The 27,984-nt window shown below is 46.3% G+C and overlaps 2 pseudogenes; both read left to right on the forward strand.

Annotated features, from left to right (window-relative positions):
- Window positions 1-766: 766 nt before the first annotated feature.
- On the forward strand, window positions 767-2,509 carry LOC148777361 (spermatogenesis-associated protein 31E1-like; annotated as a pseudogene).
- Window positions 2,510-16,194: 13,685 nt separating this feature from the next.
- On the forward strand, window positions 16,195-26,974 carry LOC148777362 (spermatogenesis-associated protein 31E1-like; annotated as a pseudogene).
- Window positions 26,975-27,984: the final 1,010 nt, after the last annotated feature.

Genomic DNA, 27,984 nt, shown 5'->3' on the forward strand with positions numbered 1-27,984 from the left:
CTTCTCAGGCCCACACCTCTGTCTCCATCATTCCTAGGGATTTGTTCAGCTTTGAGGTTTGGGAGAAACAGGAGTACCATCTTTCCAAAAGGGTCATGCAATAAGAGAGTGCCCTGCCCTGCAGAACCCAAGAGTCTCAAAAAGTGATGCAGACGCAGGGTGATTCCCCAAGGCCTTGTTAATGCACTGGAAAAGAAGGGGCCCTCAAGTCTCTCTGGAGGTCTAGGCAAAAGCAATCCAGATGCACAGAAGATGAGGTCCTGAGACACAGCAAGGATCCCACAAGGGAAGCACCTGTGCCAGGATGTAAAGCAGAGCATGGGGAGGATCCTAAAAAAATCTGTACATGATCTCAGCTAACCCTTCAGTGAAGGTTCCAAGTGAAAAGCTTGAGTTGGAAAGATTTGAGCCCAGGCAGGAAGCATCCAGAAGTCCTAGGGGTCCTTATAAGCAGGAAGGGACAGCAGATGCATGAGTGGTAGATCCTTGTTATTATCTGTTGTTCAAGGCTTGCTGCCAACCACTTCTTACACCTTCCTGGAGAGTCAAATGTGCCTACAGGTACAGAAAATGCAGGTTCCTCTCAGGGTAGGGGCGCCTCCATGAACACCTCCCATGAAGTCTCTTGTCCTCTGTCCTTATTTCAGTAGGAGCTGAACGTGCATATGACAGGGTTTTGGGTCAGGCACAGGTGGTTCCTACTACCCAAGGTCCTCAAGATTACATTGAGCTTAAAGTTGAAAAGTACTCACCTCATATGCCTTCCATGGTCCACCTTGAAGGCCACTCTGGGGACCACCCAAAAGCCCAGTTTCCAGAGGGGTTTGGAAAACATCCTCATCCAGGAGAGAAAGTGATAACAATGTAGGCAGTGCCCACCCTGGAGAGTCCCCTCCCTGCCCCCTACTGTGTGACTGAGGAAACCTGTGGGGCTCTGGGAGGAACCTCAACTGGCAAACGTCCAAAAGCCCTCAGAGGCCCCTCTGACTGGACAGGAAGGCAAGCCACCTTCTCAGGCCCCCACATACAAATTTGTGAGCAGAATTTGGCACAGTGAGTCTGTTGTGGAGGCTGACAAACGCAGCCTGGAGCTCAGTCCAAGTCTAGCAGTGTTCATGAATGAGCCACAGGAGGAATCTGGAGGACAGGCCTCTCCAGAAACTTACTCTAGTGAGACAGTCATGGACCTCAATGAATGTTCCCAATCTTGTAGAGAATAAGAGGTGATGGACAGAGACACTACTTGGAAAGTTACTTTTGAGCCTAGTCTCTTAATCAGATACCAAATAATTAATATAGATATGAGGAAATCATGGTATCCAAGGTCCGATAAAAATCCCTCCTCGAACACAAAGTCTGTTGTCACAAATCCAGAAGATGTATACTTTGATGAACAGTTTCATACGCTTAGTTTCCAATGGTTCACAGAGTGGCAGAACAGGCTCAAGGCCAGGCCACTTGCCTGCTCCTTCAAGACTGTACCACTGAGAGGCTTCTTAAAGACTGTCATTCGGATATATTCATTGCCACAAACACCTTGGCTTCTCAGGAATCTCTGTGCTGTTTTGAGACCTTGTCCAGTGGAGACATGTCCAATTACCGCACATGTGATGTTACAGCGAGTGGAGGGAGCAGCCAGGGACAGCAGGAGGCCCTGAGAAGGCAGTCCCAACATCAGAGTCAGCACAGGAAGTTCATCTCCACTGATGCGAGAGAGACTAATAGGAATCCCAAACTAGGACAGCATAGAAAGTGGTTGGCGGTACGGAAGTCCTACCAGGCCTGCAGGATGAGCCACCCTGGCCAGAAAAAGCAATCAGCACAGTCCCTACAAAGCAAGTCTCACCGGTTAATCCTGAAAAAGGGACACGTTTCTTCAGAAAACCACTTCAGAGAAAGGATTAAGCACTTTGTGCAGTGGATTTTCCCCAATAAAGCAAATACTGGAATAGCCCCTGCAAAAAGGCAAGCCTGCCACAGACACTGCCCAGATCCAGGGAACAGTCAAAAGAAGTCTGATTATGGATGTCAAGACTGTTGAGGCTCAGGCTCTCATGACAGCTGTTGGACAGGTCTTAGAGAAGATAGACCTCATCTTCCGTTTCATTGGTACAAAGCAGAACTCCAGGGCCCATAGGTCCAGCTTACTGCTAACATAGGTTTCTCTCCAACGAAGAGCAAAGAAGAGTGATGAGACAAACAGCCTGCCATCAGTGAGCCACCCCCATGGGTCACGGCTATCCTACAAAGAGTAAGTGGACTAGTCCTGGGGACAGCACGTGGACCTTCCCACCCAGGGAGTCAGGTCCCCTTCCAGGTAGAGCCTGCCAGCATGGATCAAGAGTGACAGGTGTCCCAGGTCGTCCCTTCCACTGTCCAAGGCACTGTCTTCTTCAGAAATACACCTGGTGAATCAGAACATGCTTGTCACAGCTTTCCTGAAAGGAAAACTCTTCTCCAATAAAAAAATGCATACCATGCATATGAAACCTTTTTTCTCTCGTGTTAGCACATCCTTTGTGTGCTAAAAGCTTCTCCCTACCACAAAATTAGTTTCCTGAAATAAATGTTTTTTTCTCATGAGAAACGGTGCTCCGTCTGTGCCCTGCTGGTGGGAAGGAAATGGATCAGGGTCCACTCTTCCCAGGTGCCTGCTTTGACTTCCATATGGGACGAAGCCATGGAAGAAAAGTGAACCCCAGCGTGGATACTCATCCATACCCTAATTCCCTCCCTGCCCCTCAGTGTCCATAATACCAGCATTACAGAAACAAGCCCTCTTCTCAGGATCCAGCTCTGTCCTCTCCACTTCTCTCTCTACCTTGAAATTTTGAGGCTGTAGGGGCGGAGTTCGGAGAAGGCAATGGCAAGCCACTCCAGTACTCTTGCCTAGAAAATCCCATGGATGGAGGAGCCTGGTAGGCTGCAGTCCATGGGGTCGCTAGGGGTCAGACACGACTGAGTGACTTCACTTTCACTTTTTACTTTCACACCTTGGAGAAGGAAATGGCAACCCACTCCAGTGTTCTTGCCTGGAGAATCCCAGGGACGGGGGAGCCTGGTGGGCTTCCGTCTATGGGGTCACACAGAGTCGGACACGACTGAAGTGACTTAGCAGCAGCAGCAGCAGGGGAGGAGTTTGCAGAAGCTGAAATTCCCCTCAGGCTCAGAAAGTGTCTGAGACAATTCACATGTCAGAATAAGGAGGGGAGTTTGGGGCAGTGTTGGCATAGAGTCCAGGGTGAGAGATCATCCCCGGGTAATGGTGGGGTTAGATGACTCTGTCCTGGAAGCCCCTTCTCTTCTGGATGGGGCTGTAATGAGATGGGCCAGGCCTGTCACCCTTCCTCTGTCTTTCTCATGCGCTGGAGCAGTGGCGAGGGTGAGGACCACACACTCTCAGCTCTAAGGGTATGTGGTGTGGAGCATGGAGGCCAGTCCACCTCCACCCTTGAGAAGACATTCCTGCTCTAGTACCCACCTCTGCCAGGGAATGGGTAGGGGCATGTCTTTGTGTGCAGTCACTTCACTGTCTGAGGGTGGGACATGGTACACCTAGTGTCAGACACAGGGAAAGGAGGCAGGGGGCAGAGCTGTCTATAGATGGTGTACTGATCAAGGAGCCCCTGGTGTCCCACCAGTGTCTACAGGCCCAGAGGAAAGAAGTTAGGGGCCCATTGACTTCTGGTGGTCCCACCCCAGAGTCTCCCTTCTACTCTAGCTCCCAGAGCCCAGAAAGAGGGAGGCCACCTGGGGTCCCTGACAGAGGGCCAGGCTCCCAAAGGCAGAGGCGCCTCTGAGCATGGAATCTTCACTTCTTCACAGTGTAGTTAATCAGCTTTCACAGGACTGGGAGCTTGGGACAGACTCGCGGTCTTGGACCTCTACCTATGCATGTGGCCCAAGGAGGCTCCCAGAGGACAAGAGGGACTCAGTAGGCCCAAGGGCTCTGCTGAAGTCATAGAAAGTCTCACCTGTCATCAGCCTTGCTCAGCCCAGGGCCTGGAGGGGGAGGAAACCAGCAGACAGGATGTATCACCTAGCGAGTGGGAAGTGACCTGTGGAGAACGGTGCTGTCAGCTTTCTTCCCCAGGACATCTACACAAGAAAGTGTTAATCACTGTGATGTCCAACTCTTTGAGACCCCATGGACTGTAGCCTACCAGGTTCCTCTGTCCATGTAATTTTCCAGAGAAGAATACCGGAGTGGGTAGTCATTCCCTTCTCCAGGGTATCTTCCTGACCCAGGTATTGTACCCAGGTCTCATGAATTACAGGCAGATTCTTTGCCATCTGAGCCACCAGGGAAGCCCTGGAAAGCAGGAAGACAAGAGCAATTCTCTCGAGTGATTCAGGGCTCTGTGTCATAGTCACTAAGGCAGTGGAGAGACGGGCTCCAGGAGGGGCCTCTGATCCAGGTGACAGCTGTAATGGCCCTGCCCCCACGCCTCTTAGGACCCCCACATGTGGGACCAGGACCGGTTCTGCAGGGCAGAGTGCTCAGGCCTGCTTGTGCTATGGTTTCTACTTATAGCCGTGTTTTGCCTCTTGGCCCCATCCCCCAGGGTGGAGCAGTGGGGGCTCAGACAGGACCTAAGGGAGAGGCTGGGACTCAGGGCACAGAGTGGCCTCCAGAGCTCAGGAGAGAGGGAGACACAAAGCAGAGACTCTGAGCCTGGGTGCTGCCCGGTCCTCTCAGAGGCACTGAGAGGTGAGTGCTGAGGGTGGGGGGAGCTGACCCCGAAGACACCTGTGGGGAAAAGTGACACAGAGAGACACCAACAGAACAGCAAGAAACCAGAAGGGGAAAATCCCTGTGCCCTTCTCTTGCTGTAAGGGGAAAAACAGCCAGCAATGGAGATCTCCTCACTAGGAGTCTCTACACAGAGACCTCCACTGTTTCCACAGGGGGACTTCCCACACACTCACTCTGAGAAATCTCACCCAGTGACCTCTCAGGGCATCCCACAGAGACCTGTCTCTGAGACTTCCTGTGCACACACCTCACAGGTATTCTTTAGGATCTGAGTATCCACCCATGACAGGTCCTTCATGGTGGGTCTGATGTCAGTTAACAAACTGGCAGCACAGGAGGACCACTGGCAGTGCCCAGCCCCAACCTCTGCTCCCAGAACTCTAAGACATCCAGACATCATCAGCATTGCCCTAAACGGGGGGCTGGGGAGGGTTGGGGTTGGGGTTTGGTGGGTGGTTTGCTGCTTGGGGAAATGCTCATGCCTTCTGTCCTTTTAAACCATTGCCTCTGAACAGAAGAGTTACAGTGTTCTATGTGCAGACCTGCGAAAGTCATTCCTTCACAGATCTTTAACTTGAGCTCCGTCCTATGGCTTCAGTTCAGTTCAGTTCAGTTGCTTAGGCATGTCTGACTCTTTGCGAACCCATGAATCACAGCAGGCGAGGCCTCCCTGTCCATCACCAACTCCGGAGTTCACTCAAACTCATGTCCATCGAGGCGGTGATGCCATCCAGCCATCTAATTCTCTGTCGTCCCCGTCTCCTCCCACCCCCAATCCCTCCTAGCATCAGACTCTCTTCCAGTGAGTCAACTCGTCGCATGAGGTGGCCAAAGTATTGCAGTTTCAGCTTTAGCATCAGTCCTTCCAATGAACACCCAGAATTGATCTCCTTTAGAATGGACTGGTTGGATCTCCTTGCAGTCCAAGGGACTCTCAAGAGTCTTCTCCAGCACCACAGTTCAAAAGCATTAATTCTTCGGTGATCAGCTTTCTTCACAGTCCAACTCTCACATCCATACATGACCAGTGGAAAAACCATAGCCTTGACTAGACCATAGCCTAGTTGGCAAAAACCATAGCCTTTGTTGGCAAAGTAATGTCTCTGCTTTTCAATACACCATCAAGGTTGGTCATAACTTTCCTTCCAAGGAGTAAGCGTCTTTTACAGCACTTGCAGTGATTTTGGAGCCCAAAAAAATAAAGTCTGACACTGTTTCCACTGTTTCCCCATCTATTTCCCATGAAGTGATGGGACCAGATGCCATGATCTTAGTTTTCTGAACGTTGAGCTTCAAGCCAACCTTTTTACTCTCCTCTTTCACTTTCATCAAGAGGCTTTTTAGTTCTTCTTCACTTTTTGCCATAAGGGTGGTGTCATCTGCATATCTGAGGTTATTGATATTTCTCCCGGCAGTCCTATGGCTTAGAGAATCACAAATTTTAAACATGAGTTAAATGCTGCCAACCTCCAATGAAACCATATTAACTGTCCCATTTTAGTCATCTTCCTGTCAGTTCAGTTTAGTCACTCAGTCGTGTCTGATTCTGCAACCCCATGAACCGCAGCACGCCAGGCCTCCCTCTCCATCACCAACTCTTAGAGTTTACCCAGACTCATGTCCATTGAGTTGATGTTGCCATCCAACCATCTTGTCCTCTGTCGTCCCCTTCTCCTCCTACCTTCAATCTTTCCCAGCATCAGGTTCTTTTCAAATGAGTCAGCTCTTCACATCAGGTGGCCAAAGTACTGGAGTTTCAGCTTCAACATCAGTCTTTCCAATGAACTTTCAGGACTGATCTCCTTTAGGTTGTACTGGCTGGATCACCTTGCAGTCCAAGGGACTTGCAAGAGTCTTCTCCAACACCACAGTTCAAGAGTGTCAATTCTTCGGCGATTAGCCTTCTTCACAGTCCAACTCTCACATGCATACATGACTACTGGAAAAACCATAGCTTTGACTATAAGGACCTTTGTTGGCAAAGTAATGTCTCTGCTTTTTAATATGCTGTCTAGGTTGGTCATAACTTCCCTTCCAAGGAGTAAGCATCTTTTAATTTCATGTCAAATGGTGCCAATATCATATTTTTTTCTTTTCTGGAAGATAAGATCTGAACTCAAGACGCAAATTTGTTTACTTTGGAAACAAGGTAAAGGACTGCAGCAAATGGGCTCTAGGAATAAATTATACCAGCAACAAGGTATGCAGAGTTTCCTTCACCTCCCAGGGGCTGTGCAACTAACATAGCATTTTGTACATAACAGCTTATGTCAGGCTTGGGCTTTATTTTTCAATGAAAAGGCTAAAATTATGTGTAGGTTTTTCAAATGAATCATATCTCTGGCAATGTTCCTTTTTGGTCCCTTCAAAAAATAAACTCATTTCTTCCTGAAAATGTGGTAATGCCCTCAAATGATATTATGCATATTTTCAACATATGATAAAATCCTAATGTCCAGGTAACATACCTTAAACTGAAGAACTATATATGAAGATTCAGTATTTAAATAATTCTTTTAAAATGTACAATTCCCAAAACTCAAATGGGCTCCATTTAATGTTGATTACAGGGCTAAAAAAGGATATTTTGCCTCAAATAGTGTGGAATTTACAAAAGATATCATTTAATCTCTGTTTGGGTATACTCATGGCCCTAATAATATGACCAGAAGGGACTTCACATCTGAATCAATGAAAGTTTACATAAATAATCAAAGTGTGCATTAACATACATAAATTGTACATCAGTCATCAAAATCCTCACATTGTGTATCCAGCCCTTTCCAAAGGGGGATTTCAGTGATATCACAGACATACTTCTCATTGCTCATAAGCAACTAGTTTCCCGGCTTTGTTAAAATTGACTTTAATGATAGCTGGCATGCGTTTGTCATTGTTAAGTTAGATTATCTGCAGGATAACAATCTTTCCTCTAAGAGAAGCAGGGTTGATATGAAGGCTCTTTTGACCTATTTATTTCAGTCAAGTGGCACTAGTGGTAAAGAAGCCGCCTGCCAATGCAGGAGACATAAGAGACATGGGTTCCATCCCTGGGTTGGGAAGATCCCCTGGAGGAGGGTACAGCAACCCACTTCAGTATTCTTGCCTGGAGAATTCTATGGACAGAGGAGAACTGTACAAAAAAGCTCTTAATGACCCAGATAACCACAATGGTGTCATCACTAACCTAGAGCCAGACATCTTGGAATGTGAAGTCAAGTGGGCCTTTGGACTATGAACATTCTGAATACTATGAACAAAGCTAGTGGGGGTGATTGAATTCCAGCTGAGCTATTTAAAAATCTTAAAAGATGATAGTGTTAAAGTGCTGCACTCAGTATCCCAGCAAATTTGGAAAACTCAGCAGTGGCCACAGGCCTGGGAAATGTCAGTTTTCATTCCAATCCCAAAGAAAGGCAATGCCAAGGAAACTTCAAACTACCATACAATTGCACTCATTTCCCGTGCTAGCAAGATTATCCTCAAAATCCTTCAAGTTAGGCTTCAGCAGTACATGAACTGAGAACTTCCAGATGTACAAGCTGGGTTTAGAAAGGCAGAGGAACCAGAGATCAAATTGCCTACATCTGTGGGATCATAGAAAAAGCAAGAGAATTCCAGAAAAGCATCTACTTCTGCTTCACTGACTACGCTAAAGCCTTTGATTGTGTGGATCACAACAAACTGTGGAACATTCTTAAAGAGATCTGAATACAAGACCACCTTACCTGCCTCCCTAGAAACCTGTATGCAGGTCAAGAAGCAACAGTTAGAACTGGACATGGAACAATAGACTGGTTCCAAATTGGGAAATGAGTAGTTCAAGGCCAATATATTGTCACCCTCCTTTTTTAACTTATATGCAGAGTACATCACATGAAATGTTGGGCTGGATGACTCAAAAGCTGGAATCAAGATTGCTGGGAGAAATATCAATAACCTCAGATATGCATATGATACTACTTTATTGGCAGAAATTTAAGAGGAAGTAAATAGTCTCTTGATGAAAGTGAAAGAGTTGAGTGAAACAGGTGGCTTAATACTTAACATTCAAAAACAAAGATCATAGCATCCAGTCCTATCACTTCATGGCAAATAAACTGGGGGGAGGAGGGGAAGTGAAGACAGTTCAGATTTCATTTCTTGGGTTCCAGAATCAATGCGGATGGTGAGTGCAGCCTCGAAATTAAAAGACGCTTGTTCCTTGGAAGAAAAGTTATGACAAACCTATTAAACCTAGTGTATTAAAAAGCAGAGACATCACTTTGCTGACAAAGGTCCTTATAGTCAAAGCTATGGTTTTTCCACTACTCATGTATAGATATGAGAGTTGGACCATAAAGAAGGCTGAGTTCCAAAGAATTAATGCTTTCAAAGTGTGGTGCTGGAGAAGACTCTTGAGAGTCCCTTGGACAGAAAGTAAATCAAACCAGTCAATCTTAAAAGAAATCAACCCTGAATATTCACTGGAAGGATTGGTGCTGAAGCTCCAATACTTTGGCCTCCTAATGCAAAGAGTTGACTCATTGGGAAAGACCCTGATGCTGGGAAAGACTGAGTGAAAGAGGAGAGTTGGTGATGGACAGGGAGGCCTGGCGTGCTGCCGCCCATGGGGTCGCAAAGAGTCAGACATGACTCAGTGCCTGAACTGAACTGAAAACTGAGGGAGGTGGGGAGTTTCAGCTCCTGTGTTAGGGGAACAAGTCAAGGTTCCATTTCCTGCACCCATTTGCTCATTTATTTAACAAATATTTTGTAAATCTTTGTAACTAAATGGAGAAGCAGGACTTGGGCAGGGAGGTGTTTAAAGAAAGGGGATGGTCAGGAAGAGTGTGGGGCCAAAATGTGGGTTGTATGGGGTCTCTGGAAGGGTAAAGTTAGAGACAGAACTGAGCCAGAAGGCCTGTTGTGTACAATCAAAAGGCCTTCATATGATGATCCCACTGAGGACAATTCCAGAGCAAGGATTCAGTGCTTCTGCAATTCTAGTTTCTAATGGAGAAGCCAGTCATATGTCTGAAACTGTAAGTAGGATATCAGTTAGCCTCAAGAAAGAAGGCCTCCTGAACATTAGAAATGGGGAGACAGAAGCTGTCTGGCATCACATGGAGTGGAAGGGTCCAGAGGGGTGTGGGCAGTTAGATGAGGATGCAGGGAAAGAGCTAGTCCCCACTTGGAGATGATGGTGACAGTGCCCCTTTCCTCCTCCAGGAAATCCTAAGCCCTGGGGAACTATCGGGTTCTGTTAGGAAGCACCCAGCTGTACGAGCACACCCAGCACACCCAGGAGGTGTCTGTGACCTGGATTATCACGCATCCAGACTTCAAGAAGTTACATCCCTTCGGGAATGATATTGCCATATTGCAGCTGCTCTTTCCTGTGAACTTCACCTCCTATATCATCCCTGCCTGCCTCCCAGTCCCTGGCATGAAGGTCCGCAGTAACTCATCCTGCTGGATAACTGGCTGGGGGATGCTCGACGAGGAAAGTTGAGAAGGTGTGGGGGAGTTGGGGGGATAGGAGGAGGAGGAAGGGGAAAAGGACAGGAGCAAAGAAGGGAGGTGTGTCTCCACCTGAGGGGTCTCCAGGCAAAGGTCCCCTTGGCTCACTATGCTTCACTTCCAGAGGACTGGACCATTCTAGTTCTAGTTGTGAAAGTGTGTGATTCTAAAGCTTTGGTGTTCCCTAAAGTGTAAAGCTCTGAAGTCTGGGAATCTTTGACTTTGGAATCAAGAATATGAGTTCTTGAATTCTTTCTGGTTCTTGATTCCAAGGTTTAAATCAATCATAGATCTGAGATGACTTGATCCAACTCAAAGGTCATGGTTGGGCCCTGACTTCTTCCCGGTCGCTGACAAACTCTCTGATTTCCCAGAGCCATAGGAAGCGCTTGGGAAAAGTAGAAAGAAAACTCAAGTATTACCTCTGACCTCTGAACCTGCCTGATCAGTTTAGAATGATTATGACTTAGAGGGTTTCACTCTCTGAAACTCACTTTGCTGTTTCCCCAGCTCAGGTCAGTTATCTACTTTGTAGGGTTATTAGGCAAACTGAGTAACAGGAAAAAATTGTAATTTTTAAGATTGAAAGAGGAGAAATGTAGCCCCAAAGTTATGAGTAACTTATAAGCAAGAGTCTTCATTAGGGAAAGGAGTGTTTATGACTTGGTGAAATGATTATGATGCAAAATTATGGAGGGAAAGGATATTTATTTGTAATTGCTTGTAGGGTCATAATTTATTTATTTGTTTTTTGTAGGGTCATAATTTAGTATGATGTTCTACAGAGGTGTTATAGGCATTTTTGAATAGATGCAGTCTTCATTGGGTAGGATTTTCCAGCATCCATGGTCCTTGCTTATTAGTGTGTCAGTAACACTCAGTAATTATAGGGCAAACAACCAGGTCTCCAGAATTCTTACAGCACCCATGCACACACAGCACATGCAAACACACACAATACATGTATACCACACTTAACACACACACTCACACACACACGTTCCTCCTTGAGGTCAGGGACCCTGTCTTTCTTGTTTTAATAACCCAGTCCATGCCCCAGGCAGGGCCTGGCACCTGGTAGGTATGCCACTGCTGCCCCCTGGTCCTTTTTCCCTGGCCCTCCAGACTGGTCTCAGCTCTCAATCTGTGTGCTCTTTGTTAGTCTCCACATAGTTGTCTGTGTATTTGCTTTAGAGTAGGAATTGTGTCAGTTCCGTGCTAATCACCCCCAGTGCCTTCTCATTTCTTCTTAAAATAAGGTCAAAACTCCCTGCCTTGGCTCTCAGGCCCCATTCCTCTCTCTCATCTCCTATTGCATCCCTCACCCACACCAGGCCTCCCTCCTGCCTTGACGATGCCAAGGCAGTTCCCACCTCAGGTCTCCACTTTGACTATCTCCCTGGACTCATTTGCTTTTCCAGCTAAGCTCATCATGCCTTGTTTCATTACATATGCAGCTTGGCTACTTCTTTGAGCAGTTTTACTTGATCATGTGAGCTGAAACAGGCAACCCCTAATAGCACATCTTCTTGTTTTATTACCTTTACACCACTTGCTGCTGCTGCTGCTGCTGCTAAGTCACTCCAGTCGTGTCCGACTCTGTGTGACCCCATAGACAGGAGCCCACCAGGCTCCCCCGTCCCTGGGATTCTCCAGGCAAGAACACTGGAGTGGGTTGCCATTTCCTTCTCCAATGTGTGAAAGTGGAAAGTGAAAAGTGAAAGTGAAGTCGCTTAGTCGTGTCCGACCCTTAGCGACCCCACGGACTGCAGCCTACCAGGCTCCTCTATCCATGGGATTTTCTAGGCAATAGTACTGGAGTGGCTTGCCATTGCCTTCTCCGTTACACCACTTATTAGATCTAAAATAATGCTCCTTATTTATTTCATTTAACTTCTCTGCCCCAACTAAAAATGTTAGTATCATTAGCTAAAAGATACTTAACATGAGGACAGAGGAATAAATGAGTAAATTGGATGAAGAATAAATGAGTGATAGGATGAGAGGATGGATGGCGGGAAGGTGGGAGGATGAGTGGGTGGAAGGGAAGATGGTTGGGCAGATGGGTGAAAGGATGGTGGGCAGGGAGATGGAGTGAGTGGTCTATTGATGGAGGGGAGAATGGAGAGATGGATGAAAAGATGAGTGTATAGGCAAATGGATGGAAGGGTGAGTGGGCGAATGGGACATGAGGAAAGACAGGTGAATGGAGGAACAGGTGGATGGAAAGCAGTGTTAGTGATAGACAAAAGGTGCGTGGATGGGATGGTTTGTGAAAGGATAGATAGGTTGGTGAATGGTTGCTAAGCACCAGTGAGTGGCAGATGTTGGACGGATTTGCCTTTTTCCTTTGTGGAATAGGAGTGTGTCTGTTACTATGAAAGAGGTAGAAGGAATAGGATGAATTTGGAAAAGTTTGAGAAACAGGGGAGGGCATCAGGCATAGGTAGAAGACTGAAACAAAGATGAAAGCTCAGCTGTGTGGAGAAACCCGACATTGAGGTGCAGTCTGACCAATAAGGCAGAGGTCTGTAGCTAGGCTACAGCATCCTTCCCTGATTTTGTCCTTATCCTCAGAGCACCTCTGCTTGAACCCTTTCATCTCCAGGAGGGAAAGTGAGCTTCGTTGAGAACAAGTTCTATAAACTGTTATACGGAGATGGAAAAGGCAAGAACTGCTCTGTATATCTGGACATGCTGTGTGCTGGGGACTTCTCCACAGGAAAATCCATCTGCCAAATGAGTAAGGCCCTTTGTGTTTTCCCTTGCCTGTTCTCAGGGCCTCAGTTTCTCTGGGAGATGGGCTGTGTTGCCTCTGTTCTCTTTGTGGAGCCCCTGGGACTTCTTCCTGGGCTCCATTCCTTGTCAGTGTCCCCCAGGCCAACCCCCCTTCCTAATTCCCTTGCACATGAGGGCATCTGCAGCATCTATTCTTGAGGTTTATTTTAAAGTTTTTATTGAAGTGTAACATACATACAAAAGAATATATCCATGCTCTTTTCATAAGTTGGATGAATTTTCACATAGTGAGGCAACGTGTTCAATACCCCAGAGGCCCCGCTCACACCTTGTTCCTGTCACCAACACCCAACACAAACCACCATCTTCACCTTCAGTACTTTAGATTAGATTCTGAATGTTCCATAAGTAAAATTTATTTCCAGTTATCAATCTTTTTTGTCTTAACATTGTATTTGGGAGATTCATCCATACTGTTGCCTGTAGTTGTAGTGTGTTCAGTCTCCCTGCTCTACAGGACTTTCCTGTGTGCATTGAATTCTATGATTAGTTACACTCTTAATGGGTATTTTAGTACTCCCAAGTTTTTCATTTCATTTCACTTCCAAATGTTTTATCTTCTATTTCATAGAATCACTTGAGTAGTATTGTTGGAGGAGAAAGTATGCGTGTATTCACCTTTGGTTGATATTACCAAATGTCTCCAAAGTGGTTCACCATTTCCACTCATTGAAGCAGTGGAAGAGAGTTTATAGTCTCACCAATACTTAGCACTTTCCATCTTTTTTCATTTTAGTAGCTTACTGTAGTTTGATTTTCTTGATGACCAATTAAATATGCTTTCACATATTTATTATCATTGGATATCTTTTTCTGTAAAGTTTCTTTTCAAGATTTTTTCCCCTCTTATTTTTCTGTTGGTTGCTCTGTCTCTTCCTTTAGGGGCTCTTTATGTATTTTATATTTTCCAGATATCAGGGAAGGGGGAGCCTGGTGGGCTTCCATCTATGGGGTCACACAGAGTCGGATACGACTGAAGTGACTTAGCAGCAGCAGTCTACTCTAGGATATCTTTTTTTGTGTGTATTTTTTTGCATTTGTTTGTTTTCTTTTGACTGTGTTGGGTGGGCACTAGTTATGGCCCTCAGGCTCTTCATTTCAGCGTGTGGGCCTCTCTTGGTTGTAGCATGCTATCTCCAGAGCACGTGAGCTCAGTAGTTGCAGCGTGTGGACTTAGTTGGCATGTGGGATATCAGTTCCCTGACCAGGGATCCAACCAGTGTCCTTTGCATTGGAAGGCAGATTTGTAACCACTGGATCACCAAGGAAGTCCCACTGTTGGATATTTGAATTTTGACGCTTTCTTTACACTCTCTGTTTTCCCCTGTTTTATAGGTGAGCAAACAGGTCCCAAAGAGGGTAAGTGGCTACCCTAAAATAAGGCAGCACAGCCTGAGCCCTTGTGTCCACTCTTACACCCCACACTGAGCCCACATCTGCTCTTACACCTCTCCCTGAGCCCACATCCACTCCTCCACAGACCCAGTTTCCACACCAGTCTCTGCAGGCTGCTGGCTCGTCCACGCCAGGCACAGCCTTTGTGCCTCCACAGACCTGGCCCCCACTGTTGTTCATGCTCGGGGCCCTGAGACAGGCCCTGTGGTGATCCACCAAGCCCCTCAGCTCCAGCTGTGTGCCTCAGGCTCCAGCCTGCTCACTGGAACCTTCCTTCCCTCCCCTCCCCCAGCCCCATCAGGTCTCAGTGGTCCCTTCTTGGCTTCCCTGTCCACCAGCTGTGACCCCCACAATCCAAGCTTGAAAAGCCAAGTAAAAACAAATGAAAGACTCATCCTGATCTTGTCTTTGGGCCCTATTGCTCCTCCTGATCCTCAGCACTCACCCTTCACTTGAGGTCTGTCGTCAAATTCCTCAGACAAGGAAACAGGAACCGGCAGGAACATTACAGCAGGAGGAGGGCAGGGGTGGGGACACTGAAGAAGTCCAGCTGGGGAAAGAGGAGGGAGTCTTCCTACCGTGGGAATGCACAGGCCCCAGAGGAAGAATATCGGTCAGCTCCAGCTGCCGTAACAAATATCACAGGCAGTGTGGCTTAAATAACAGGAATTTATCACAGTTCTGGGGCCCAGAAGTCTGAGGCCTCTCACCGTGGCTTGTCGATGGCCATCTTCTCCCTGTGTCCTCATATTGTCTTCCCTCTGTATGTTTGTGTCCACATTTCCCCTTCTTATAAGGGCACCATTTGTATTGGATTAGGACCCATCCTAGTGACCACATTTTAACTTGATTATCTCTTTAAAAGCTCTACTCCAAATAAAGTCACATCTGGGGACTTCTCTGGTTGTACAGTGGTTAAGACACCAGGCTTCCTCTGCAGGGGACATGGGTTCAGTCTCTTGTTGAAGAGCCAAGAACCCACATGCTGGACTGAGCAGACAAAAGAAAGTCACATTCTGAAGTTCTGGAGGTTAGGACTCAACATAAGAATTTTGTCTGTGTTAGTTGCTCAGTCATGTCTGACTCTTTGTGACCCCATGGAGTATACAGCCTGCCAGGCTCCTCTGTCCATGAAGTTCTCCAGGCAAGAATACTGGATTAGGTTGCCATTCCCTTCTCCAGGGGATCTTCCCAACCCCAGGATCAAACCTGGGTCTCCCGCATTGCAGGCAGATTCTTTACCACCTCAGCCAAAGAACTAGGGTTGGGGGTGTCAGAATTCAACCCGTAATAGGAAGTAAGACATATTGTCAGGTGTCTGTACTGCAGGGGAGTAAGAATCTTTCTCAAAGTAAAGAAGCATCACTTCCCAGGTTTGGAGAAGGGACAACCTACTCCCTGTGGAGGTAGGGGGTTGTTCCCCACATCAGGACAATTGAGCTGGACTGAAGTATATAACCTGGGCCATGAGGAAGGGGGTTCCTGCCTACAGCACAGGAGGCTCTTGCATGTGGAGGATTTGCCACACTGAGTGGGAGACAGAGCGAGGAGACCCTTGCCAGGCTGCGAGCTGAGGTCCAGTCTGGTTGTCCTCACACCTCTGCTCCTAGAATTGACTCCCAGCAATTCCTCACCCACCCCCATGTCATCTCACCCACCCCCATGATCCCTCACCCACCCCATGTTCCCTCACAGACCCCATCATCCCTCACCACCCCCACCATGGTCCCTCACCTACCCCCATGGTCTCAAACTCACTGCCCACCTTCCTGGCCCTCAACCTTACACGCAACTGCTCCTTTCTGGCCAGGGCCCCAGGCCAGCCTGTCCCAAGGTGTCCACGCACCTTCAGCAGTAGGAGCCTAGTGTCTTCTTTCTGCTTAGCTGACTCAGGACTTAGTGGCCTGGCAATAAACCTTGAAGCAGTGCTCTCATCATCCTTCCTGCCAGTCTACCTGACACAGAGTCATTGTGTAACCAGCCGCATCCCAGGAGGCCTCAGAATACACCCGCCCCAGACTTCAGGACACATGATAAAATAATAAAGTTCCCCTTTAGCGCATATCCGATATGGACTAGATGCTATTCAAAAGATTCAGGCCAAGTTCTTTGCAATCCTGGCATTGCCCACATATCCTGGACTCCCACTGGCAGATGAGTACAAATGGACTCACATGCACTCACGTGGATCCCATGTCTGGAGCCAGGAACTTGCGCAGGAACTCGCACAGGAACTCCCTCCCCACGATGAGCTTGGAAGGCCTCAAAAAGTGTCTTCCCAGTGTCCACACATTTCCACAGTCCCTGCCTCTGGCCAGCCCTCTGGCTGGAGTTCTGCCACCCCAACTGTTTGGTTTATAGCCATTTTTAATCCATTTTAAATTCCCTGAAGAGGGGTTAACTTTTGTAGAAGCAGAATGAGCTTTGTTAATATGTGCTATAGTCTGTTATCAAAAGCCACATTCCAAGAAAACTTTGTTCTTTTAATCAGCGAGAGAAAACCAAATTCCAGTTTGGTATCGGCTTATGTTCACTGTGAAACAGTAGTTATTCACTTAGTCATAGTAACAGTAAGACTTCAAAGGCAGTTCAATGTCTTAGCAAACTCTTCTTTCACTTGCCACACACCTTTTTTTACACTTTCTGTATTCATCACTTCATTTGTCCATTCAGAGGACAGCCACCTGTAAGTTTAGACTTACTTTCCTTTTCCTTAATAGAATGTAATTCCATTCCTTGTTACTTTTTATTAAAAACACACATTTTGGTTTTCCTCAGCAACCATGAATTGTACTTTACCTCATCATTCTGTAGATTGGTAAGGATACATCACCCAAAGTTATGTCATTTATAAAGGTGTCTTCACAATGTTTCTGTTAATTAGATCAATAAACAAACATCAATATCATGTATCAATTCAATAATGATTATTTCCTAGTTCACACGAGCATGAAATTCATTTACTTTAATTTTCTTGAATTGAGAATTGTTTGATTTGTAAGCATTTAATTCTCTTTAGGCCAATAAATAGAGCTCATTGAACCACTTAACCTTTAGCAATTTTTTCCAAGGTGGAGACATACACTGAGACACACATAAATCTGGACAGACAGAAACCTCACAGTCTTCCGCCTGAAATTGAAAATGTCTCTTTGCCCCCTTTTTTTTTCTTGGCTTGAGTTCTACCCATTTGCTCAAGGCTGGAGTCCCAGATAAAGTGGGCTGTGTATATCAAGGATATGATAAGAGTTAACTCAGGTTTTTCCCAGGCATGTTTCTGTTTCTCAGGCAGGATCAGAGCTCCCCTCAAAAGTATTTTAACAAGTCAACTTTTTAGTAATTACATGTGCAAAAAGAACCAGTTTTGCAATTTCAAAAAGATTTCATTTTAACTAGTTTTCTCCAGAGTCTAAAGAATACCATGGCCATTCAGGATCCAAAATATTATCTCTCCTTCTTGTAGTCATAGCTTCATAGCTAAAATTTAAACCAGAGAGTGTTCAGATTGGCTCTGATGACAGGGGTAGACTGATCGATAAGATGTCCCAGCAGGGATTATCTCTCTGGGCAGGTGAGATCTTCTCTTAAAGCAAAGAAACCCCATATATAAGGGATTTTTAGGCCTTGAAGATCAACATTATCTAAGTTTTTCAAGATATTATTCAAAGGAGTGGTTCTGGAACTGTTAGCTCGCATCCATAAGAGAGAAAAAAGTAGCACCCAGTGCCATGGCTTTTTTCTACCGGAGGCATCTGTACCTGCTCTAGATAGGGTTGGAGACTGGTTTTCCACCTAAGCTTCCTTCCCTGGCCAGAGTTAACCTGTCTCTTAGTAGGACACCCATCCCCCCTAGTTCTACCACCCAGGCGTGGTGGAGATGCACCAGGGGTAGACCTGATGACATCCCAGATTGGTGTCCAGGTCCTCATCATTAAAACCTTGGTTTGATTTCCCTTTATTCCGGTGCCCCCTGGGGTGGAGCACAGTAGTTTTCCGGATAATTGCCAAGCCAAGACCACTAGGGGAAGCACCCATCTTCTGTGTGCCTGTGCACATGCCTGACAACAGCAGAAGTGGTGAGTCATAAAGGGATGAACAGAAAACCCAAGATAACCCTTCTGCGTGCTGCCACATAAGTCTATTTGATAACAAAGGAGGTGATGGAGGGCCAACCTGTGAGGAAAAAAATAATCTTTCATATTCATGGAGTGTCAACATCATCCTTTTTATTCCTGTCCAGCAGACTGTACAAAAAGAATATCTAAGGAGTTGAGACAAGAGCCACTGGCGGGCTTTCTCTGGTCTGCTAAGAGCTAGTGCTATTAAGGGAAGAAGCCCGATGCATTTTCAATCTGCCCAAATCTGAGGTGCCTCAATCTGTGTCCTCAGGAATCTCATGCTCACCAGCAATGCCTCAATCCATATAGTCCAGAGGCATAGTCATGACAAGAACTTGCCTCTGTGTCTCTGGGGTTAGGATGGTGGATTTCCAGTCTGAGAGATAGATCCAGTCTAGCTCCAGTCTGGAGCTAGAGCTCCAGCTAGCTCCCTAAAGTGCTCCTGCCTGCAGTGTCCTATAAAACTTGGAATGGGGGCCTGGCTAGAAAAACACAATAAAAGCATGGATTGCAAGTCCCCTGAAAGTCTACAATCCGGCACACAAGGTTAATAGCTTTAATTCTCCAAGCAGATATGAAATGGTCAGAGGGACCAGGAAAAGCTGACCGGGGAAAAGAGGTTTGGTCCATATGCTTCTGATTTAGTAAAGTAGAGACCACAGTAAAAGAGCAAAAGAGTCTCAACTCTGAGTGTTCTTACCTTGTCTTGAAGATCCTGGACAAGCCCCCAAGATGATAACCTAGCAGTCAATGGTGATCAGTGCCTCTGGATTCATGGTATCTGAAGAAGATTTAACTCTGGGACCAAAGACCGTCTTAGTCACTCACATATTTTATTTAAAGTGAAGTGTATATTTAAAGTGAAGGTGACAGAAAAAGCTTCTGACACAGACATCAGGAGGGGGTAGGAGTGTACCCACCTCACTAATTTAAGCAGGGCCATGTATACTTCTCAACTAGCTTCTGAGAATAGACAAAAAGCACCTCAAGGATGTGAGCATTTTGCCCAGACCCTTTCCAATAGCATACATCCAAAGCTCAAAAAAAGGAATGTCCTTGAACCTGAGATGCTGCTCCCTACAATGCCTACTTGTCTAAGGCAAAAGAATGTGAAAAAGAAAGAAAGTTTGCCTCCTCCTTAAAGGGGTTTTAGGCTTGGACTCCTTATCAAGTTAAGTTACTCTTAAATAACTGCTTAAGTTAACTCTCTCACTGGGACAGGTAAGTGTACAGTTAAAATCAGAAAGCTCTAATGTTGTAATGGTGGTGAGTAAAGCATTTGTATAACATACCACTGATAACTCATATAAGTATACCACTTATAAATTCAGTATGAAGGTCAAAAGATAAAGTATCAAAATAATGATGACTACAAAATGAAATAATGGAACCATGTTTGAAGAATTAGATGAAAGTGTGCGTCAAGGTTGTATATTGTCACCTTGCTTATTTAACTTATATGCAGAGTACATCATGAGGAACGCTGGGCTGGAAGAAGCACAAGCTGGAATCAAGATTGCTGGGAGAAATATCAATAACCTCAGATATGCAGATGACACTACCCTTATGGCAGAAAGTGAAGAGGAACTCAAAAGCCTCTTGATGAAAGTGAAAGAGGAGAGTGAAAAGGTTGGCTTGAAGCTCAACATTCAGAAAACAAAGATCATGGCATCTGGTCCCATCACTTCATGGGAAATAGATGGAAAAACAGTGGAAACAGTGTCAGACTTTGTTTTTTTGGGCTCCAAAATCACTGCAGATGCTGATTGCAGCCATGAAATTAAAAGACGCTTGCTCCTTGGAAGGAAAGTTATGACCAACCTTGATAGTATATTAAAAAGCAGAGACATTACTTTGCCGACCAAGGTCCGTCTAGTCAAGGCAATGGTTTTTCCCGTGGTCATGTATGGATGTGAGAGTTGGACTGTGAAGAAAGCTGATCGCCGAAGAATCGATGCTTTTGAACTGTGGTGTTGGAGAAGACTCTTGAGAGTCCCTTATACTGCAAGGAGATCCAACCAGTCCATTCTAAAGGAGATCAATCCTGGATGTTCATTGGAGGGACTGATGCTAAAGCTGAAACTCCAATACTTTGGCCACCTCATGAGACGAGTTGACTCACTGGAAAAGACTCTGATGCTGGGAAAGGTTGGGGGCGGGAGGAGAAGGGGACGACGGAGAATGAGATGGCTGGATGGCATCACCGACTCTGTGGACATGAGTTTGAGTGTACTCCGGGAGTTGGTGATGGACAGGGAGGCCTGGCGTGCTGTGATTCATGGGGTCGCGGAGAGTCGGACACGACTGAGCGACTGAACTGAACTGAACTGAACTGATGATACTAAGTCAACAGAGAAACTCAATGAACAGCTACAAATTATTTTTTTAAAAAAGGAGACTAATATAAATTCTGGATTCGAAAACTAAAATAATTAAAATGAAATACTGATTAGACAGGTTCAGTAGCACATTTGAGATGCTAGCAGAAATGATCCATAAACTTGAAGATGGATTCATAGAAATCAGTGTTAAAGAGAAAAAATGTTGAGGGAAAATGATCTATGGCATCCATTCAGCACACAATTGAGTATGGAAGGAAAGAGACTCTCAGAAAGCAGGGAGAGAAAGGGGAGGGAGTAAAATTACTTGTAGACATAACGGCTGAAAACTTTAAAAATTCTGATGGAAAACAATTTCCAGAGGCAGTGTTTACATCTAGAAACATGAAAGCAAACTGATCCACTCTAAGACAAATCTTGGTCAAAGTGTGGAAAAATCGAGAAAAAAATCTTGAAAGTAACAAGAGAAAAACGGTTCTCCATATACGAGGGGAACACAGAAAGGTTAATCACTGACTTCCAATCAGCAACAGCAGAGGGAAGACTGAGATGCCATATTCAAAGAGCTGAAAGAAAAAATTATCACCCAAGGATTCCATGTCTGTAAAATCTATGCTACAGAAAAGAAGGTAAAATAAAAATATTCCCAGATAAACAAAGACTGGGAGAATTTGCTGCTAGCAGTTCAGAAGGAAGATGTTGAATTGGATAAAGGAAAAAAAAAAACCAAAACCTTGATCCTTAGATTTGAAAACGCTGGGCTGATTTGTTTAAAGGATGAGACAGGGTGCTCAGGGCTGGTGCACTGGTATGATCTTGAGGGATGGGAAGGGGAGGGAAGTGGGAGGGGGTTCAGAATGGAGAACACATGTACACCCATGGCTGATTCATGTCAATGTATGGCAAAAACCACTACAATATTGTAATTAGCCTCCAATTAAAATAAAAAAAAAAAGGATGTCTGGGTATGTGTACAGAATATTTCAAAAGTTTTTCTTCAGTTTATTGATTTCAGAAACAAGGGTGCTGGCAACTTATGAAACTTGACTCTGAAGGTTTAACTATTTCAATTTGCTTTATATTTGATTGCCTTGTAAATTTCAAATAATTTTTATCTAATTTTTAATTGCCTGTGGTTGAGTATAGTAAAGATTAACTGAAATTAAAAAAATATATATCCTAAGAGTAAAAATACATGGGAGTAATCAAAGTTAGGCAGAACTCCAGATTTTTAAAAGTACTGATGGGGCTCAAGCAGTGATATCAAAGGAACCAGGAATTCTCTGAGTTCTAGGTGGACTGAATCGACACTTGACTAATGTCTCTATCTAACAGGATGAGAAGGTAGGATGGGAAGGCTCAGAGGAAGGGAGATGAATGAAGCTGTGGGGCTGGATGGTTAGGGAGGGGCTACAGTTCAGCCTCCTCCTCTATTACTCCCTCTGGATCACAATAAACTGTGGAACATTCTGAAAGAGATGGGAATCCCAGACCACCTGACCTGCCTCTTGAGAAACCTGTATGCAGGTCAGGAAGCAACAGTTAGAACCGGTCATGGAACAACAGACTGGTTCCAAATAGGAAAAGGTGTACGTCAAGGTTGTATATTGTCACCTTGCTTATTTAACTTCTATGCAGAGTACATCATGAGGAACGCTGGGCTGGAAGAAGCACAAGCTGGAATCAAGATTGCTGGGAGAAATATCAATAACCTCAGATATGCAGATGACACCACCCTTATGGCAGAAAGTGAAGAGGAACTCAAAAGCCTCTTGATGAAAGTGAAAGAGGAGAGTGAAAAGGTTGGCTTGAAGCTCAACATTCAGAAAACAAAGATCATGGCATCTGGTCCCATCACTTCATGGGAAATAGATGGAAAAACAGTGGAAACAGTGTCAGACTTTGTTTCCTTGGGCTCCAAAATCACTGCAGATGCTGATTGCAGCCATGAAATTAAAAGACGCTTGCTCCTTGGAAGGAAAGTTATGACCAACCTTGATAGTATATTAAAAAGCAGAGACATTACTTTGCCGACCAAGGTCCGTCTAGTCAAGGCAATGGTTTTTCCCGTGGTCATGTATGGATGTGAGAGTTGGACTGTGAAGAAAGCTGATCGCCGAAGAATCGATGCTTTTGAACTGTGGTGCTGGAGAAGACTCTTGAGAGTCCCTTATACTGCAAGGAGATCCAGCCAGTCCATTCTAAAGGAGATCAATCCTGGATGTTCATTGGAGGGACTGATGCTAAAGCTGAAACTGCAATACTTTGGCCACCTCATGAGACGAGTTGACTCACTGGAAAAGACTCTGATGCTGGGAAAGGTTGGGGGCGGGAGGAGAAGGGGACGACGGAGAATGAGATGGCTGGATGGCATCACCGACTCTGTGGACATGAGTTTGAGTGTACTCCGGGAGTTGGTGATGGACAGGGAGGCCTGGCGTGCTGTGATTCATGGGGTCGCGGAGAGTCGGACACGACTGAGCGACTGAACTGAACTGAACTAAACCCGCAAGAACCCTTTGTGACCAGACCACATCTCTATGAGGTAGGCCGAGTTCTTTAGTTACTAAGTGCACACCCTGTGCTCAGTTGCCTGAGGGCAGCAGTGTGATGCAGACAATGGAGAGTCCTCTCTTTTCTCTGAAAAGCACTTTGGATATTTGGCTGAACTCCAATTCCACTTGCTGGCCGATCGATACAATCCTCACCTTTTCTGTGTGGACTGGGGCTCTTTTTCCTGATCCTTCGCTAACCTGAGAATAACCCATCCTTTCCTCCTCCTAGGAAACATGGAAACATCAGGAAGGTAAGGAACTCTTGGTCCAGCCTCAGAAGCACATATTTCTCTGTTCTTTTCTATTATTATTTTCATTTTTCTTAGACAACTAATAAGACCCTTGTGGGAGAGGGCGAGAGTGGGATGATTTGGGAGAATGGCATTGAAACATGTATATTATCATATGTGAAACGAATCGCCAGTCCACGTTCGATGCATGATACAGGATGCTAGAGGCTGGTGTACTGGGATGAACCAGAGAGATGGGATGGGGAGGGAGGTGAGAGGGGGGTTCAAGATGGGGAACACATGTACACCCGGGGCAGATTCATGTCAATGTATGACAAAACCAATACAATAAAGTAATTAGCCTCCAATTAAAATAAAAAAAAAGAATAGATGAATATCCCTCTAGGGACAAACCAGGCTGGGCAGAGATACAGTGAACACTAGGATTTCTATTTAAAGATCTCAACCCATGTATCCAGGTAGGTAGGTGGCTCCAAAGCAAGTCCCAAACACAGTGACCAGAGGCCAATGACTGGATTCTGAGTTGAATCTCAGCCAGAGGACAGACTCCTGAGCACTAGTTCAGCAGCTGTGAACAGTGGCTCAGACAGGACTGACCTGCTGGAAGCACTGAAGCCCTGAGAGCCTCAGAGCAGGAGCTGGGAAGTGGGGAGGCTGGTATTAGGAAGCAGAGAACTGTCTGATGGAGCTCAGATTCACCCATAGCCTGAGAATATGTGTGTTTCTTGAGCAGAAGAACAGTGAAGAAAGTCCAGAGTGAATCTCACATTGAAAACCCTTTATGTTTTTCAAAGTAGGAAAACAAAACATTTCATCCCATTTAAAAATGAGTGAAAGGAAAGAAAAATCACAGAGGTGTCAGTGAAATGTAGAAAGTCGTATCACATATGGACGCTGGTGTCTGATGCTTGTTTAGAGAGAAGAGACTGAGATTTGGATCCTAAGTCCTCATTTTCTCTCTCAGCATTGAATGGAGTGGAGGGGAAGAAGCAGGAGCATCAAGAGAAATGAAGCTTTGAAAGGTGAGTTCTGATATCCAGCCATGAGTGCCCCCAGGGTTAGCCCCCATGTTTCTGGTCATGAGGACCCAGCTCCATGGACTCTGAGAGTGACCAGTGGCGGGACTTCTCCCTTGAGAAACAGAACTCCCAGGGAGGCTTCTGGGAAGGAGAACATTACCCAGAGACTAGCATGAAGCTGTGAGGGGCCTGGAAAAGGCTCTGTACCAAAGGGCATGTGGGGTGCTATGGACAAATAGCACCTGCATTGGGAGGTGAGCCCTCAAGGACTTGTAGAGCACATGATTTTACTTTGCTCAGATTCAACTGCAGAGTTTTGCCTGCCCATTCTCCCCACAGGCAAGCTGTGAGGGCATCAAGGGTAATGAATATGGACACACTTTGTAAATGATACACCTTTCACAAGCTCACCATCACTGTCAGGGATTATGTGGCCTTGGACACAGGTGCTTGGTCTCCAATCTCCCAATGGTGTACCCTTAAAATGACAGTGCACTCAACTCCCTTTTAGACCCCTAGGCTCCCATGTTCACCACCATGACCCAGTCTGCCGATTTTCAGCTTGAAGAGATTGTCTGGAAGCACTGGAAGAGGTCCGGGACCTGACTTCACTTCTGGAAAGGTAGAGAATCTTCCCTTTGTTTTCTAGGTGGTTCTTCCTCCTAAAGCCTAAGGTGTGACCCCAGGGATACTGGCAGCCTGGGGCTTAGCTGAGAGGGGGAGTCCTGGGGGCGGGATATGGCCAACTTCCTGGGGTGAGGGACAGAAGGAGCATTGTGAAGTCAGCACTGGGGCCGTGACAGACTGTGGGATGCAGATGCCCACCCCTGCCTGGACTGCCCAGCCCTCGTGGCCCCAAGTCTCCTGGCAGTAGCTTGTTCCTCATGTCTCCTGCAGACACCTACGGAGGTTCCCTGAGAAGGGAAGCTTTGATCAGCTCTCATGTAAAGATTCACCTGCTGAGGCTTGCCAACCAGTTCCTGCTGGAGCCCACCAACGACACAGGGAAGAGGCAGATACCCGCATCTCCCCAGCTTTTCTGACCAAGTGTCCCCTACCTTGTGCTTCTACCATTTCTCCAGGCTCAGTGACCTGGGTCACCTCAGTTTCCATTCCCTCACATTCATCCCTGAGTGCTTCTCCAACAGCAGAGCCTTTATTTCCACTGGATAGCCTTACACCCTAGCCACTTGCTCTTTCCCCTTCCCTGACTTGCTCCGCCTCATGCGAGAGCCTGCCCTCCACCTCCAACACCCTCCTCTGCGCCAGCACCATCAGGCTCCATGCTGAATCTCACTCAGGGTGACTCCATGGCACTCACACTGGGCACCATCCCACACAGGTCATCTCCACACTCCCCTTAAAGACCAGCCATCTCAAGCATTGTCTATTCAAGCAGTCCTGTATCAGCCCTGCCATGGTGACAGGAGGCAGCCAAAGCCTGGAGCTTCTCCACCTTGACCCATTTAGAATCCAAACAAGACCAGCTTCCCAGCCACCCGTCAGAGGCCTCATTTTGGAAAGACCCCACAAATAGGCAGGTAGAGGCTGGTGGCCTCTCTTGTCAACGTGGATCCAGAAGATCTGGAGATAGTAATCACCAAGAGGGTAGAAGGGAAGATTTGAAAGGAGAAAAACAAGGAGGAGGCAGGTTACCACCTAACTTCATTGGGGAAGAGGATCAAGTCACTTGGTGACAAGCGGGACACCTTGGGTCACCAAAACTTCTGGAGCATCAAAGGCAAACCAGAATAGCTGCTTGTTCCCCAAAAGCCTCAATATCCTGACACTTTGGGGGACCATCTACAGAAGATATGCAGTTATGTCTTTTGGTGTCTCCGCATTCTGCACAGTGAGAGTCTGGTGGCTACTGTCATAGTACCTGGGTCCCCTCTTGAGTTATGCCCTGTCTATCTTAACAGTGAGCATTCTAAGGCTGAACAATTCCAAATCCAAATTTCATCTAATGTACCTTCACAACTACATTGGCCTAGCACTTGACTCAACCTGTAGTCCAGGATGAACCTCAAAATAAGACTCCAACCATGCCCCAGGTGCAAGTATCACCTCTTGGTCACATGGAGACATGCGCCCGCCCCCAACACTTAGCTCCAACCATACCTCACTTTCAGCCACCACCTCAAGTTCACATGGAGACTCAGGCTCAACCACTAACCTTGACTCCAACCATGCAGCAGTTTCAAGCACCACCTCTGGCTCACATGGAGACACAGGCCTGATCCCAAACCTGGACTCCAGCCATGGCCCAGTTTCAACTAGGACCTCGAGCTCAAATGGAGACCAAATTCAATCCCTACCCTTGACTCCAATCATGCAGCAGTATCAACCACTACCTCAAGCTCAAATGGAGACCCAGGTCCGACCTGAAATCTGGACTCCAGCCATGTTCCAGTTTCACCCAGCACCTTGGGCTACATGGAGATGCAGGCCTGACCCCTACCTGGACTGCAACTATGTTTCAATGTCAATCACCACCTGAAGCATCCATGGAATCCCATGGAATCACCCATGGAGAGCCTGCCCTCCACCTCCAACACCCTCCTCTGCGCCAGCACCATCATGCTCCATGCTGAGTCTCACTCAGGGTGACTCCATGGCACTCACACTGGGCACCATCCCACACAGGTCATCTCCACACTCCCTGTAAAGACCAGCCATCTCAGGCATTGTCCATTCAGGCAATCCTGTATCAGTCCTGGCATGGTGACAGGAGGCAGCCAAAGCCTGGAGCTTCTCCACCTTGACACATTTAGAATCCAAGCAAGACCAGCTTCCCAGCCACCCACCAGAGGCCTCATTTTGGGGAGACCCCACAAATAGGCAGGTAGAGGCTGCTAGCATCTCTTTTGTCAACGTGGATCCAGAAGATCTGGAGATAGTAATCACCAAGAGGGTAGAAGGGAAGATTTGGAAAGAGAAAAACAAGGAGGAGGCAGGCTACCACCTAACTTCATTGGGGAAGAGGATCAAGTCACTCGGTGACAAGCAGGACACCTTGGGTCACCAAAACTTCTGGAGCATCAAACGCAAACCAGAATAGCTGCTTGTTCCCAAGAAGCCCCAATATCCTGACACTTTGGGGGACCATCTACAGAAGACATGCAGTTATGTCTTTAGGTGTCTCCGCATTCTGCACAGTGAGAGTCTGGTGGCTACTGTCATAGTACCTGGGTCCCCTCTTGAGTTATGCCCTGTCTTAACAATGAGCATTCTAAGGCTGAACAATTCC

This window comes from Moschus berezovskii, chromosome 7 (assembly GCF_049115385.1).
Source record: "Moschus berezovskii isolate FMDL1 chromosome 7, NW_MosBer_1.0, whole genome shotgun sequence".
Lineage (NCBI taxonomy): Eukaryota > Metazoa > Chordata > Mammalia > Artiodactyla > Moschidae > Moschus > Moschus berezovskii.